Below are 17,236 nucleotides of genomic sequence, written 5' to 3'. Positions count from 1 at the left end.
TTTGTAAGAGTTTTCCGTGCGAGTCCCATAATCATTTCCTTATGTACATTCACTTCTGCGATGTGTAATCTTTTGGGCTGCCAATTTGATTCATGATTCCTGTTTCTAATGTTGGCCCCCAGTATTTTTTACCTTCCCAGTACTTGCGCAAACATGGCACGTTGGTGCTCCAGTTCACTGAATGCACGATCAAGGCAGGAACATGATCATGTACCTGGAGAACATGCGGTGGCCTGGCCTGCTTTCTTAGCAGGAAAGAGGGGGCCATTACTGGCTTAAAACCTTGTCATGTGCAGCCATTCATTGCTTCATGTGGTTTGGCCCTTTGTGTTGTGGCTTTTAATTTCACGTGTGCAGAATTGGATCTCAGCTTTGTGCTCTTCCTTTCCACTTCTTGTGGTTCACATTTACAGTTCTATTTTTTTCGCCGCCTTTTTCTTTTGTTTGTGTGTGGATGGAGAATGAAACGAATTCAGGTGCACTTGGCTGGCTGGTGCTGCTTTTGTGATTTGTGGTGCTGCCGTGCTCTTAATTGCACACCAATGAATTCACGTATGGATATGTGGATCGGTTGAAAGATATGTGGATCGGTTGAAAGATATGTGGATCAGTTGAAAGTGGATTGCGGTCTGTGGAGGAGAGAATCCTTCCTTGGCTGGGCAGTTTCTGTGGTGTGGCTCCTCTTGTGCTGTTGGACCAAATCATCGACGTGTGGCTTCTGCTTGATCCCGGCCCATCGAAACAATGGCTGACTGTTGGTTTCAGTTGGGGCGGTGGGTCAGTAATATACTACCGCACGTAAAAAAATATTTCTATCTCTGTCCACTTATTATATACTACTCCCTCCGTTCCTAAATATTTGTCTTTTTGAGATTTTAAATGGACTACCACATATAGATATATATATATATATATATAGATATATTTTAAAGTGTAAATTCACTCATTTTGCGCCGTATGTAGTCATTTGTTGAAATCTCTAAAAAGACAAATATTTAAAAACGGAGGGAGTAGAAAATTTGAAGTTCGTCCCTGCGGCATGGTGAGGCAGTGCAAATCCTGCGGCATGGTGAGGCAGTGCAAATCCTTTCATTAATGAAGTTCCGCCCTGACACTCTCATTATTGGCTTCCTTCCCTGGGGATCGCTTCCCGGTCCTCTCAATGCTTTAACTCCCATACCGGATATGGACCGAACTGTTTCACAGTGTTCTGAACCCAGCTCATGTACCGCATTAATGGGCGAAAGGCTGGTGGAAAGAAAGACGCAATGAAGGAGGAGCTTGGTGCACATCAGAAGAACAAGACGTGGGATCTTCTTCCACTCCTAGAAGAACAAGACGTGGGATCTTCTTCCACTCCTAGCAGGAAAAAGAGCAGTTGGATGCAAATGGGTGTTCACCGTAGGCCCCTTCCCTTCTGCCGAGTTGTTTAGAAGGCGCTTTCCATTCTACGGTCCCTTAGAGCGAAGGGTTAGGCAGGTAGTACGGGCCCTCTGACTTCCAACTATGTGTTGTGTGCGACTCCCGCGAAGCGAATGAAGGGAAGCTCTTCGAGCTTTCTTCGAGAGCGGCTTATGTAGTGGTCGGCCTATGAAGCTTTACTATTCTCTGGGATTGGCTTTGGGCCTTTCCTGTGCAGCTTAGATGGAAGGCGAAGAAGGCCCCCTTCCGAAGGGGCCCGAGCCATCAGTGAGATACCACTCTGAAAGAGCTCGGATTTTTACTTTGTGTCCGACCCGCGGTATCTTTAGCATATAAAAAATCCTTTGTTTGACGACATCCCTCCTCTAAAGCTGCTTCCTTCCTTTCCGGTTCGTAGTGGTTACGAGCAGAAGTGCAATTCAAAGCGCATTCAATAGTTGTATTAGATGAGCTCATGCGATTGCAATGGAAAGAAAAAATAACAGATGCCCCTAACCAATAACTGCTACTACATACGGATGTATATAGACATATTTTAGAGTGTAGATTCACTCATTTTGCTCTGTATTTAGCCACTTGTTGAAATCTCTAAAAAGACAAATATTTAGAAACGAAGAGAGTAGAAAAAGAGCTCATGCAATTGCTATGGAAAGAAAAAATAATGGATGCCCCTAACCAATAAGTATGACTCAAGACCTCACTAGATCCATGTTATTTATTGTGGCTCAAGGCCCCAGTAGGTCCATGTTATTTATTTGAACACGACATCCCATATGTGTCGCCACTTATCCTCCTCCTACATTCGCCGACAGTGGCCTCAGTGCTCACACAATCATAACACATTTGAATGTGATCAATCCTAAGGCGTCTCTCTCTCCGCATAAGACAAGAAATTTGCTTCCCTTTTTCCCGTGCGAGGTTTTGCTGACGCATCCATACGTTGTTACAGATGATTTATTTCATGTCCAATCTAATTTTACTAAGGTGTTCATCTTTAATCCGGATCTACATCCATACAAAAGAGAGGCGGATCGTGCACTGTTGATTAAGGCAACACCCTAAATAACATTTTTAAATGGTTAACAGGTAAGATAACATCATCTTGAGATTCTACAATTTTTTAATCAAATATCATATATAATATATTAAAATTGGAGTTATGGTTTAGAAGATACGACTATTTCAAAAAACGTATGATATGTACTTCGGGTTAATTAAACCAAATGTCGGGGTGTTTTTCGCAAACAACGAACAATTTTTCTGGAGTAACTTAAACCTGGGCTGCGGGTTTATTTGAGGAAAATGCAGCGTTTTTTCTGCAAACGGTGAAACATTATCTTTGGAATCACTTAAACCGGGATGTGGGTTGATTTTAAAAAAGAGTGGGGTGTTTTATGCAAAAAGACGTGACACGACGGTGGACCCACATCTGTCTGCGGATAGGGGGGACCAGTCTGCGGACACGTATGCGGGAGAACGCCATCCAACCATAGCCGCATACATTTTTACAACAGTTCGAACCAACCGGACAAAATTCGTGCAAACACGACCGGATTTCATATGAACATGACGAATTTCATTATATTTACATCAACCAAGCGGTGCTAGTCCGACTTTGGAGGTATAATTAATACCTAATCTAAATGGTCGCCAGTGGATCACTTTGTCTTCCTCATGTCTGGCAGCCCGATCACCGGACTGTTGGGAGCCCTCGGAGGTATATGCTTCAACGCAAAGGACGACTCGCTTCCCTTTCCGTGGAGCCCATGTGGGGTCGACGCTGGTCCGCGCTGAAGAAGAACCGAGCACAACGTTGCCTTGGCGGTGGCCCTCATGGGATACAAAAGCGACGGCGGCCTCCCGTGTTCTACTTCTCTTCGATGATGGCGGCGGACGCAGACACGCTCACCACCGACTCATTTATCTCTGGACACCCGGATTTTGTCTGTGCTTCCATGGCATGGCCGCAGGCACGGGAGTGCGCAGTCGTAGACACAGGAGGCACGGTTGTAGGCGCAGGATGACGTGGTATCATCGATGGCAGCGACGATGCCCATGACACCGTGCTCCAGGCCATGTCGGCGTGGAACAACTCACCACTCCTCCTCGAGCTGGCTTGGAGCGACGAATTGTTGAGCCACGCGCCGGCTTAGGGCGGCAACTAGATCCATTGGGCTAGGCGAGGGAGGTGGAGCAACGAGCTTCCTCAGTCGCATCTGGCCGGCTCGGTAGGGCACCCGGCTGCCACGGGAGGGTAGGACAAAAGATGTCATGCAATTTTTTTTCCATAAGCACGTATGACTATATACGGAATACATGCCTACATTACATTGATGAATTGGAGCTAGTTCTGTGTCGCCCTAGGTTATGACTGTTACATGATGAATGTTATCCAACATAATCACCGATCTAATGCCTACGAGCTTTTCACATGTTGATCTCTACTGTCACAATTGCTACAAAACTATCGCTACTACTGTTACCGTTACTGTTACTATTACTGGTATCACTATCAAACTACCATACTATTGTGCTACTAATCAGTATGCTGCAAATATTTAGTCTCCAGGTGTGGTTGAATTGACAACTCAACTGTTAATACTTGCAAATATTCTTTGGCTCCCCTTGTGTCGAATCAATAAATTTGGATTGAATACTCTGTCCTCAAAAACTATTGCGATCCCCTATACTTGTGGGTTATCAAGAAGAGCCGCCTTCAATGTGGAGCGACGCGCTCTACAATGGCATGAATGCGGGCATCTGGTGCCACGCGGGAACATGCACAGGAAAGGGAGGAGTGGTTTGGGTGGGCTAGGGCGGTCAGAAGAGGGTGTGACAGCGGTCCGGACTCCTGCAAAGCTCCCTCAGGTTTGTCTCTGGTTTGCGGGAGAAAGCGCGTCCGGACCATGTCGCAGATCGATACAAGACCGCATTGGATGGCTTCCGTGGTCAGAAGGTTGCGGGAGGCTTGAGAGTCGACGTTGGAGATGCCCTAATAAAGGTATTAGTGCTCCTACCTGTCCTTCATGCATTTTTACAGAAAACACCCTTACATTTGCAAGAATCAACCCACAGTACATCTTTATGAAAAAATGAATCATTTTTTTGTTTTTACAAAAGAAACCCTGGAGTTCTGGTAATTAACCTGCAGTCAACTTTAGCTGACAAAATGAATTGTTTTTTGTTTTTATAGAAAACACCCTATAATTTCTGGTAATTAACCCGCAGTCCACTTTTAAGTACAAACATGATTTTTTTAAATATCCATAATTTTTTACACCCTAACTCGAATTGTAACATGATATATATGAAATTTGATTAGAAAATTATGTAGAATATCTGGCGCTATTGCCGGGGAGACATCATCAACATCTATCAAGTACCTACGCATGAACTTTTATCTCCTGACATTTACATTATTTGCCATTTGCCTCTCGTTTTCATCTCCCCCACTTCTAAAACGTTTTATGGAAAAACACAAAAATATTTTACTTTGTCGCTTTGCTTGTTTTGTGTGTTTATTGAAAATAAGGAAACAAAAAGCTAATGGATCCTCATCCACTTGCTAATATTTTTAAAAGATCCAATTATGATGAACCAATTGCTAGTGCGTTGAGTGCACTTGATTATCTTTATGAAGTTTTGCTTGAAAGTCATGAATCTGAAAATTGTGATGAAGTGTTAAAAGAAGAAATTTATAAAGTGGTTGACGATAGCTCCTTGAATGAAAAGCATGATTGCAATGATGTTACTATAAATTCTATTAATGTCAATCATGTTAATAATACGCGAAACCCCAAGCTTGGGGATGCTAATTTTGCTATGTCCACTAATTATTGCATTGATCATGATTGGGGTGATTCTTCTTGTGATCTTTAAAATTTATTTAAGCCTCATGATGAATATGATATTGATAATAGTGTTTGCAATAATATTGAAAGTGGGTTTGGAAGAGTTGCAATTTTAGGTAATAATGATCCCACTACTTTGGAGAATGATCAATCCTATGAAATTTTTGACAAAAGTGGGCTTGAAGTGGTCACGACTTTATATAATGATAATCCCACTATTTTGGAAGAGTGTCAACTTTGCATGCATGTGGATCATGTAGAGAATATGTTATGTGATAGATATATTGTTGACTATGAATATGATCCCACATGTAACTATTATGAGAGAGGGAAATATGGTTGTAGAAATTTTCATGTTACTAAATTACCTCTCTTCATGTTGAGATTGTCAATGTTTTATTCTTCTTCCTTGAATATGCTAGTTTTTTGCTTCTTTTGATAATTTGTTTACTTATAAAATGCCTATGCATAGGAAGTATGTTAGACTTAAATGTGATTTTCACATGCTATGTGATTCTTTCTTTGTGCTTCAATTCTTGTCTTTCATGCAAGCATAATTAAAATTATCAAAGCCTAGCTAAAAGGCTTTAAAGAAAAGTGCTTGTTGGGAGATAACCCAATATTTTTCTTTTATTTTTTATGATTTTACAAAATTATGCTACTTTTATGATTTTGTTTTAGTGTTTTAATTAGTGTTTGTGCCAAGTAAAGCCTTTGGGATGATTTGGGTGATAGTTGCTTTGATTTTGTGCATTAACAGAAACTTTTGCGCCCAGTAGCAGAATTAATGTGCTATGCTGGAACGTGATAAAATTCTAATTTTTTACACATGATTGATATACAAATTTCCCATGTTTTATATTTTTTCACAAGTTTTGGAGTTACAGAAGTATGGTCAAAGTTCAGATTACCACACACTGCTCTGTTTTTGACAGATTCTGTTTTCGTTGCATTGTGTGCTTATTTTGATGAATCTATGGATTGTATGGGGGGTATAAGCCATGGTAAAGTTAGAATACAGTAGGTACAATGCAATAACAAAATATGAATGGGTTTGAAATAGTACTTAAAGTGGTGATTTGCTTTATTATACAAATAGACCTCACGAGGTTTTGTTAAGTTTTGTGTGATTGAAGTTTTCAAGTTTTGCGCGAGATCACGATGGATGAAGGAATAAGGAGTGGCAAGAGCCTAATCTTGGGGATGCGTGAGGCACCCCATGGTAATGTTCAAGGACTCCCAAGCAACTAAGCCTGGGGATGCCCCGGAAGGCATCCCCTCTTTCTTCTAACGACCATCGATAATTTTAATTGGAGATATATTTTTATTCGCCACATATCATGAGTTTTTCTTGGAGCATCTTGTATTATATGAGTGTTTTCCTTGTTTTCTTTTTAGTTTGTCACAATCATCCTTGCTGAACACACTTGTTTGAGAGAGCCACACAAATATCATGATTTGCTAGAATAATCTATGTGCTTCACTTACATCTTTTGAGCTAGGCAGTTGCTCTGGTACTTCACTTAAATCTTTTTGATCACGGCGGCGGTTATATTTTAAAGAAATAAACTCTCTTGCTTCACTTATATTATTTTGAGAGTTGGTAAATTTTAAAGAAATATGCTCTCATGCTTCACTTATATTATTTTGAGAGTTGAATTTTTTTGAAGAAATATTTTATGCTCTCTGCTTCACTTAGATCTTTTTGAGAGTTAAGAATAGTAATGGTAATTTGCATGAGATATGAATTTGGTCCCAAAGTGATATATATCCAAAGGGGATATAATAAAAACTTTCATGAAGATCATTGCATATTATAAACTTTATCCCTTGCAATAGTTTTGTGATATGTGAGTCACGTTGGTGAGTAATTATGCTTCAGTAAGAATATTGGTGTTAATGTTTGTGATTCCCTATGCATGCACGTAAATTCAATAGTTATGCGATGAAATTATATCCTACTTGTGGTGCATTATTCAGTGTTAATTATGTTCAATGCTCGTTTATGACCGTTTTCGTTTTTCGGTTGGTTGCTTCTCAATCTATTTGCTAGCATTCACTTGTACTAAGCAGGAATACTGCTTGTGCATCCAATTCCTTAAAACCAAAGTTGTGCCAAATGAGTCCACCATATCTTCCCATATGCGGTATTTCCATGCCATTCAAGTAAATTTCTATGTGCCAACTCTAATTTTCAAAATGAATTTCCTTTTCATGTGCCTGTACCGCTCATGAAGCGGCAGGGGGTGGCCAATATTTTCCATGCCAGGTATTTTATTCTCACGATGAATGTTTATTCACTTGTCATTGCACGAGAGTGTGGCAAGTAATAGGGATGTCCGGTCATGAAATGAAAGAAATACTATGATAATAAATTCATTGGAAAGTGATGGTATGGAAAGCACCCCTGGATACAACTAGCCATGAATTGTGAAAGAATGGTGGAAAGAAAATAAACTTTAAGTTTTGTTTGCGAACCACCTATAATTTTTCTAGCATGGAAGATATTGCGAATTCTCGGTCATTTTCGTTGACGGGAAAAGCATGCCTCTCAAAACAAATTTTGTCTCTCAATTTAAGCTATGAGATCTAGCACCTCTACAAATCTCTGCTTCCCTCTGCGAAGGGCCTATATATTTACTTTTATGCAATTTTTATTTTTATGTTGAGTCTCCATCTTCTCTTATAAAGCACCAACTAGGGAACACTATTGTCATACTTGTGTATTGGATGTAGCTAATATTTGAGTGTGTTTCACGAATGGATCAATGATTGAGCATAATGGGCTAGGTGAAAGACATAGTTGCTTGATGATACGCTTGAGTATTGATGTTTTCATGTCAAATCATAGACTATTTCTTTGAATCATACAAGTCCAAATGTCCATGCTACAAAGAAAAGAATATATGATGACTATGTTGGGTAGCATTCCACATGAAAAATTCTGTTTTTATCATTTACCTACTCGAGGATGAGTAGGAATTAAGCTTGGGGATGCTTGATACGTCTCCAATGTCTCCAATGTATCTATAATTTTTTATAGTTCCATGCTATTATATTATCAATCTTGGATGTTTTATATACATTTACAAGCAACTTTATATCATTTTTGGGTCTAACTTATTAACTTAGTGCCTAGTGCCAGTTTCCGATTTTTTCTTGTTTTTGACTTTGTAGAATATCAGTACCAAACGAAGTCCAAATGCCACAAAACTTTTTGGAGATTTTTTCTCGCAATAAAGGAACCTGGAACCTTCGGGAGGTCACCAAAAGACGGAGAAGTGGGCCACTAAGCACCAGGGTGCGCCATGGGCCTCTAGCGCGCCCTGGTGGGTAGTGGGGCCCACGAGCCCCCTTTTGACCTACCTCCGCCTATATAAATACTCTAAAATACCAAAACCTACCACAGAGTCCATGAAATACTTTTTCCGCCACCGTGATGGCCCGTGTCCGCGTCAGTATTTCCCCGAAGAGGAAGGGATGACACAATACAACTATGGTAGGTATTCCCCTCAGTGATGAAACCAACGTTATCGAACCAGTAGGAGAACCAAGCAACACTACGTAAACGGTACCTGCACACAAAGAACAAATACTTTCAACGGGACGCGTAAGAGGGGTTGTCAATCCCTCTCGGTAAAATGATAGATTGGTGATGCGTCTCCAACATATCTATAATTTTTGATTGTTCCATGCTATTATATTATATGTTTTGGATATTTAATAGGCTTTAATATGCACTTTTATATTATTTTAGGGACTAACCTATTAACCGGAGGCCCAGTGCCAGTTGCTATTTTTTTTGCCTATTTCAGTGTCTCGCAGAAAAGGAATATCAAACGGAATCCAAACGGAAACGAAACCTTCGTGAGGATCTTTTTTGGAACAAATGCAATCTAGGAGACTTGGAGTGGAGGTCAAGGAAGCAACGAGGCGGCCACGAGGTAGGGCGGCGCGCCCAGGGGGTAGGCGCGCCCCCATCCTCGTGGGCCCCTCATAGCTCCACCGACCTACTTCTTTCGCCTATATATACTCTTATACCCTAAAAACATCTAGGAGAGCCATGAAACCACTTTTCCACCGACGCAACCTTCTGTACTGTGAGATCCCATCTCGGGGCCTTTTCCGGTGATCTGCCGGAGGGGGATTCGTTCATGGAGGGCTTCTACATCAAAACCATAGCCTCTCCGATCATGTGCGAGTAGTTTACCACAGACCTTCGGGTCCATAGTTATTAGCTAGATGGCTTCTTCTCTCTCTTTGGTTCTCAATACAAAGTTCTCCTCGATGTTCTTGGACATAGACTCGATGTAATTCTTTTTGCGGTGTGTTTGCCGAGATCTGATGAATTGTGGGTTTATGATCAAGATTATCTAAGAACAATATTTGATTCTTCTCTGAATTCTTATATGCATGATTTGATATCTTTGCAAGTATCTTCGAATTTTTGGTTTAGTTTGGCCTACTAGATTGATCTTTCTTGCAATGGAAGAAGTGCTTAGCTTTGGGTTCAATCTTGCAGTGCTCGATCCCAGGACACAAAGGGAGCCGACACGTATTGTATTGTTGACATCGAGGATAAAAAGATGGGGTTTATATCATATTGCTTGAGTTTATCCCTCTACATCATGTCATCTTGCCTAATGTGTTACTTTGTTCTTATGAACTTAATACTCTAGATGCATGATGGATAACGATCGATGTGTGGAGTAATAGTAGTAGATGCAGAATCATTTCGGTCTACTTGATACGGACGTGATGCCTATGTTTATGATCATGGCTAGATATTCCCATAACTATGCGCTTTTCTATCAATTGCTCGGCAGTAATTTGTTCACCCACCGTAATATATGCTATCTTGAGAGAAGCCACTAGTGAAACCTATGGCCCCCGGGTCTACTTTACATCATATAAGTTTCCGATCTACAATTCTAATTTACTATTTATTTTGCAATCTTTACTTTTCAATCTATACAACAAAAATACCAAAAATATTTATCTTATTATATTTATCATATCTCACTTTCGTAAGTGATCGTGAAGGGATTGATAACCCTTTATCGCGTTGGTTGCGAGGTTTTTGTTTGTTTGTGAAGGTACTAGGCGACTTGCATGTGATCTCCTACTGGATTGATACCTTGGTTCTCAAAAACTGAGGGAAATACTTACGCTACTTTGTTGCATCACCCTTTCCTCTTCAAGGGAAAACCAACGCATGCTCAAGAGGTAGCAAAAAGGATTTCTGGCGCTGTTGCCGGGGAGATCTACGCTCAAGTCAAGACATACCAAGTACCCATCACAAATCTTATCCCTCGCATTACATTATTCGCCATTTGCCTCTCGTTTTCCTCTCCCCCACTTCACCCTTGCCGTTTTATTCGCCTCTTTTCTGTTCGCCCTTTTTCCGTTCGCCTTCTTTCGCTTGCCTCTTGTGTGATTGTATGTTGGATTGATTGTTTGTCATGATGGTTCAAGATAATACTACATTATGTGACTTCTCAAATACCAACAACAATGATTTTATTAGCACTCCGATTGCTCCTCTTACCGATGCTGTATCTTTTGAAATTAATACTGCTTTGCTGAACCTTGTCATGAAAGATCAATTTTCTGGCCTTCCTAGTGAAGATGCCACTACCCATCTAAACAACTTTGTTGATTTATGTGATATGCAAAAGAACAAAGATGTGGATAATGATATTGTTAAATTGAAGCTATTTCCGTTTTCGCTTAGAGATTGTGCTAAAACTTAGTTCTCTTCTTTGCCTAAAAATAGTTTTGATTCATGGAATAAGTGCAAAGATGCTTTTATCTCTAAGTATTTTCCTCCAGCTAAGATCATCTCTCTTAGAAATGATATTATGAATTTTAAGCAACTTGATCATGAGCATGTTGCACAAGCTTGGGAGAGGATGAAATTAATGATACGTAACTGCCCTACACATGGTTTGAATTTATGGATGATTATACATATTTTTTATGCTGGATTGAATTTTGCTTCTAGAAATCTTTTAGATTCGGCCGCGGGAGGCACTTTTATGGAAATCACGTTAGTAGAAGCTACTAAACTCCTAGATAATATTATGGTTAATTATTCTCAATGGCACACCAAAAGATCTACTAGTAAAAAAGTTCATGCGGTAGAAGAGATTAATGTTTTGAGTGGAAAGATGGATGAACTTATGAAGTTGTTTGCTAATAAGAGTGTTTCTTCTGATCCTAATGATATGCCATTGTTCACTTTGATTGAGAATAATAATGAATCTATGGATGTGGATTTTGTTGGTAGGAACAATTTTGGTAACAACGCGTATAGAGGAAATTTTAATTCTAGGCTGTTCCCTAGTAATTCCTCTAATAATTATGGCAATTCCTACAACAAATCTTATGGAAATTTTAATAAGATGCCCTCTGATTTTGAGACTAGTGTTAAATAATTTATGAATTCGCAAAAGAATTTCAATGCTTTGCTTGAAGAAAAAATGCTTAAGATTGATGAGTTGGCTAGGAACATGGATAGAATTTCTCTTGATGTTGATTCTTTGAAACTTAGATCTATTTCACCTAAGCATGATATCAATGAGTCTCTCAAAGCCATGAGAATTTCCATTGATGAGTGCAAAGAAAGAACCGTTAGGATGCGTGCTAAAAAAGATTGCTTTGCGAAAGCATGTTCTTCTAGTTTTCGTGATAGTAATGATGAAGATCTAAAAGTGATTGATGTGTCTCCTATTAAATCTTTGTTTTCCAATATGAATCTTGATAAAGATGGGACTGGAGATGAGTCAACTTTAGTTAGAAGGCGTCCCAATGATTCGGAGTTTTTAGATCTTGATGCAAAAATTGGTAAAAGTGGAATTGAAGAGGTCAAAACTTTACATAGCAATGAACCCACTATTTTGGATTTCAAGGAATTTAATTATGATAATTGCTCTTTGATATATTGTATTTACCTGTTGCAATCCGTTCTAAATTCTCCTCATGCTTATGATCAAAATAAAGCTTTTACCAAACACATCGTTGATGCTTTAATGCAATCCCATAAAGAAAAGCTTGGACTATAAGTTTCTATCCCTAGAAAACTTGATGATGAGTGGGAGCCTACTATTAAAATTAAGATTATAGATTATGAATGCTACGCTTTATGTGATTTGGGTGCTAGTGTTTCCACAATTCCAAAAACTTTGTGTGATGTGCTAGGTTTCCGTGAATTTGATGATTGTTCTTTAAATTTGCATCTTGCGGATTCCACCATTAAGAAACCCATGGGATGGATTAATCATGTTATTATTATTGCAAATAGAAATTATGTGCCCGTAGATTTCATCGTTCTTGATATAGATTACAATCCTACATGTCTTATTATTCTTGGTAGACCTTTCCTTAGAACGATTGGTGGAATTATTGACATGAAAGAAGGAAATATTAGATTCCAATTTCCATTAAGGAAAGGCATGGAACACTTTCCTAGAAATTAAATTAAATTACCTTATGAATCTATTATGAGAGCCACTTATTGATTGCATACCAAAGATGACAATACCTAGATCTATTCTTGTTTTTATGCCTAGCTAGGGGCATTAAACGATAGCGCTTGTTGGGAGGCAACCCAATTTTATTTTTGCTCCTTGCTTTTTGTTCTTGTTTAGTAATAAATGAATCATCTATCCTCTGTTATGATTGTGTTTTTTATGTTTTAATTAGTGTTTGTGCCAAGTAAAGCCTTTAGGATCTTCTTGGGTGATTGTTATTTGATCTTGCTGAAAAAACAGAAAGTTTGCGCTCACGAGAATAATTTTCCTGTTTTACCAGAGAGCGATAAAATACCAATTCCAACTGCAGTAGATCAATATACTAATTATTTAGGACTTCCTAATTTATCAAGATTTTTGGAGTCATATAAGTATTCGAAACCTACAGATTGCTACAGACTATTCTGTTTTTGACAGATTCTGTTTTTCGTGTGTTGTTTGCTTATTTTGATGAATCTATGGCTAGTATCGGGGGGTATGAACCATAGATAAGTTGTAATACAGTAGGTTTAACACCAATTTAAATAAAGAATGAGTTCATTACAGTACCTTAAAGTGGTGGTTTGTTTTCTTATACTAACGGAGCTCATGAGATTTTCTGTTGAGTTTTCTGTTGTGAAGTTTTCATGTTTTTGGGTAAAGATTTGATGGACTTTGGAATAAGGAGTGGCAAGAGACTAAGCTTGGGGATGCCCAAGGAACCCCAAGGTAAAATTCAAGGACAACCAAACGCCTAAGCTTGGGGATGCCCCGGAAGGCATCCCCTCTTTCATCTTCGTCTATCAGTAACTTTACTTGAGGCTATATTTTTATTCACCACATGATATGTGTTTTGCTTGGAGCGTCTTGTATGATTTGAGTCTTTGATTTTTAGTTTACCACAATCATCCTTGCTGTACACACCTTTTGGGAGAGACACACATGAATCGGAATTTATTAGAATACTCTATGTGCTTCACTTATATCTTTTGAGCTAGATAATTTTGCTCTAGTGCTTCACTTATATCTGTTTAGATGTAACGCCCTCGATGCGGCTATATCTCCTACGTGTCGAAGCACGACTTAGAGGCATAACCGCATTGAAAGCAATGTCGCAAGTAAGGTAATCTTCACAACAACCCATGTAAATAGATAATAGGGGAAAAGGTACATAGTTGGCTTACACTCGCCACGTCACACACATACATGAATAACATTACAATCATCCAATACACTCATGGTCCGACTACGGTACCAAAATAAAAGATCAACCCCAACACGCGATACGGTCCCCGATCGCCCCAACTAGGCACCTCTACTGATCATCTGGGAAAGACACATAGTAACGACGAGAGTCTTCATCGAACTCCCACTTGAGCTCAAGCGCATCGTCTGGAACGGTATCATCGGTCCCTGCATCTGGTTTGGAAGTAATCTGTGAGTCACGGGGACTCAGCAATCTCGCACCCTCGCGATCAAGACTATTTAAGCTTATAGGTAAGGCAAGGTAATATGTGGAGCTGCAGCAAGCGACTAGCATATATGGTGGCTAACCTGTTCGCAAAAGAGAGCGAGAAGAAAAGGCAAAAGCACGGTCGAACAACTATGATCAAGAAGTGATCCTAGAACAACCTACTCAAGCATTACTCCAACACCGTGTTCACTTCCCGGACTCCGCCGAGAAGAGACCATCACGGTTACACACGCGGTTGATTCATTTTAATTAAGTTAAGTTTCATGTTATCTACAACCGGACATTAACAAATTCCCATTTGCCCATAACCGCGGGCACGGCTTTTGAAAGTTCAAAACCTTGCAGGGGTGTCCCAACTTAGCCCATCACAAGCTCTCACGGTCAACGAAGGATATTCCTTCTAGCGGGAAAACCCGATCAGGCTCGGAATCCCGGTTACAAGACATTCTCGACAATGGTAAAACTAAACTAGCAACACCGCCCGAATGTGCCGACAAATCCCGATAGAAGCTGCACATATCTCGTTCTCAGGGCACACCGGATTGTCCAAGGTTCCGGTAGGCCAGCCCAGAGTTGCCCCTGGCGGCCACCGACAGCTGACAGGTTGGACCAACACTCAGAGGAGCACTGACAGGTTGGGCATTGCTGGAAGAGTTTTATTCAAGGTGAACTGTCAAGGGGTTCCCATTATAACCCAACCGCGTAAGGAACGCAAAATCCGGGAACATAACACCGATATGACGGAAACTAGGGTGGCAAGAGTGGAACAAAACACTAGGCAAAAGGCCGAGCCTTCCACCCTTTACCAAGTATATAGGTGCATTAAGATAAACAAGATAATATGGTGATATCCCAACAATAAACAATGTTCCAATAAGGAACGATCTCCAATCTTCACCTGCAACTAGCAACGCTATAAGAGGGGCTGAGCAAAGCGGTAACATAGCAAATCAACGGTTTGCTAGGACATGGTGGGTTAGAGGTTTGACATGGCAATTGGGAGGCATGATAAGCAAGTGGTAGGCATCGTAGCATAGGCATAGCAAAAGAGCGAGCATCTAGCAAGCAAAGATAGAAGTGATTTCGAGGGTGTGATCATCTTGCCTGCAAAGTTGTCAGAGTTGACTTGATCCTCGTAAGCAAACTCAACGGGCTCCTCGTTCTCGAACTCGTCTCCCGGCTCTACCCAAACAATACAAACAAGCAAAAGGAACACAATCAACCACGTGCAATGCTCAAACAACATGATGCGAACATGGTATGCTATGCGGGATGCGATATGTGATGCATATGCAAGATTTAACAAGGAATGATTGAACCTGGCCACAACTTGGAAATCCAAGAGTGCCACTAGAAAGGTGAGGTGATTTCGGTTGAAATCGATATAAAGATCACCGGACTCGGATGCACGGTTTGGAAATGGCAAGCAAAACAAATATGGCACCGGTCTGCGATAATCAGCAAATAGTCATCTAAATGCATCAAGATAAATATGCTAAAGCACTCAAACATGACAACAAAATACATGGAAGGGATCTAATCATGATGCTTGACAAAATATGAACACTGAGCTACGGCTAATTCATCCATTAAGAGGTTCAAACAAGCATGGCAAAAGTGCAAATGACAACAGGTTTCAGACTTAGTGAAATTAACACAAGTCTGGAATTTAACATCAGGAAGCACACTTTGGAGCATGAAAACTACATGCTACAGTAACTTAACATGGCAAAGCAAGGCATGACATGAAGCTACTCAAAGCACTTAACAAAAGTCCCTTAGTGACCTTGAGCCAAAAGGGATCAGAAAGTACAATTGCAAGCATATGAACATGGCAAAAACATAAACAGATCTCAGACTTAGTGAAAAACTAGAGCATGCAAAACAGTTAATGAGTAGGCATGTTTACGAGCTCTATGCACTCACTACAGAGCATGGCATGACAAACTAAGCATACACCCATCAAGAATACATGGCATAGACGCTAGACATGGTAAGAACAACAACATAGCATGCACGGATCAATAGCAACATCCTCGGCAAAATCGCTAACAAGTCAACAATCTGCCAGGATTCACGAAATAGCAAATGTAGAGCTCGATTGACTCAAGCTAGGGTGCTCCATAAATGCAAAAAAGACATGGATGGATAGAGCACCACAATGTTAATGATCATCCTCAAAAGAGGCACGGATCACTAGGAAACAACATGAACATATGGCATAATGACAAAATCAGCTCAAGGACTTTGTGAAATTCTAAGTCCCTGAAATCAGCATTACCGATTGCACTACTTTGCAAGCTTGTGGTAGTCACCACACATATCACAAAAATCCATGGTAAGCACCACTATAAAGATGGCATGGCATATAACAAAACTCATGTAGAGCTCAGGAGCATATCATGCATGCATTAATCATGGCAAAAATGACAAATATCTATTTGATGAAACAGATCTGGCAATTTTATCACATAGCCCTCTTCCAACAGCATTTCAGGCATCAAGATGAGCTCAAATGAAAATGATGCAATGAGATGAAATGATGTACTCTTTGAGACGAACATTTTGATATGCTACACATGCAAATCGGAGCTACGAATGCGGAGTTACGACATGACGAAGATTGCAAAAATTCTAGGGTTAGTAGGAAAAAGTCAACCGTGGAGATGTCCCAGATCTGGATCTGGCGCGGGTTACGATGTTCGCCGGAATTGGAGCTCGGGTCGCCGGACTTGGGGAGCTCCGGCGCGACGTCGTGAAGGAAGGGCGCGGCTCCGACGCCGGTTGGTGGCGCGGATGAGGCGGCGTGGACGGTGGCGCGGCTTGCCGGAGCGTCGGGATGCCGCGGCGACATCGGCGAGGCAGGGGGCGGCGAGGTGACGACGGAGGCCACGGTGGCGGGCGATGGCGGGCGCAGTGGCGCAGGTGAAATCCGGCGAAGGCGGGCGCCGGCTCGGGGAAGAAGAAACGGGTGCGGG

The sequence above is a fragment of the Triticum aestivum genome, chromosome 5A (assembly GCF_018294505.1).
Source record: "Triticum aestivum cultivar Chinese Spring chromosome 5A, IWGSC CS RefSeq v2.1, whole genome shotgun sequence".
In the NCBI taxonomy this organism is placed as follows: domain Eukaryota; kingdom Viridiplantae; phylum Streptophyta; class Magnoliopsida; order Poales; family Poaceae; genus Triticum; species Triticum aestivum.
Note: the sequence above shows the minus strand (reverse complement) of the source record.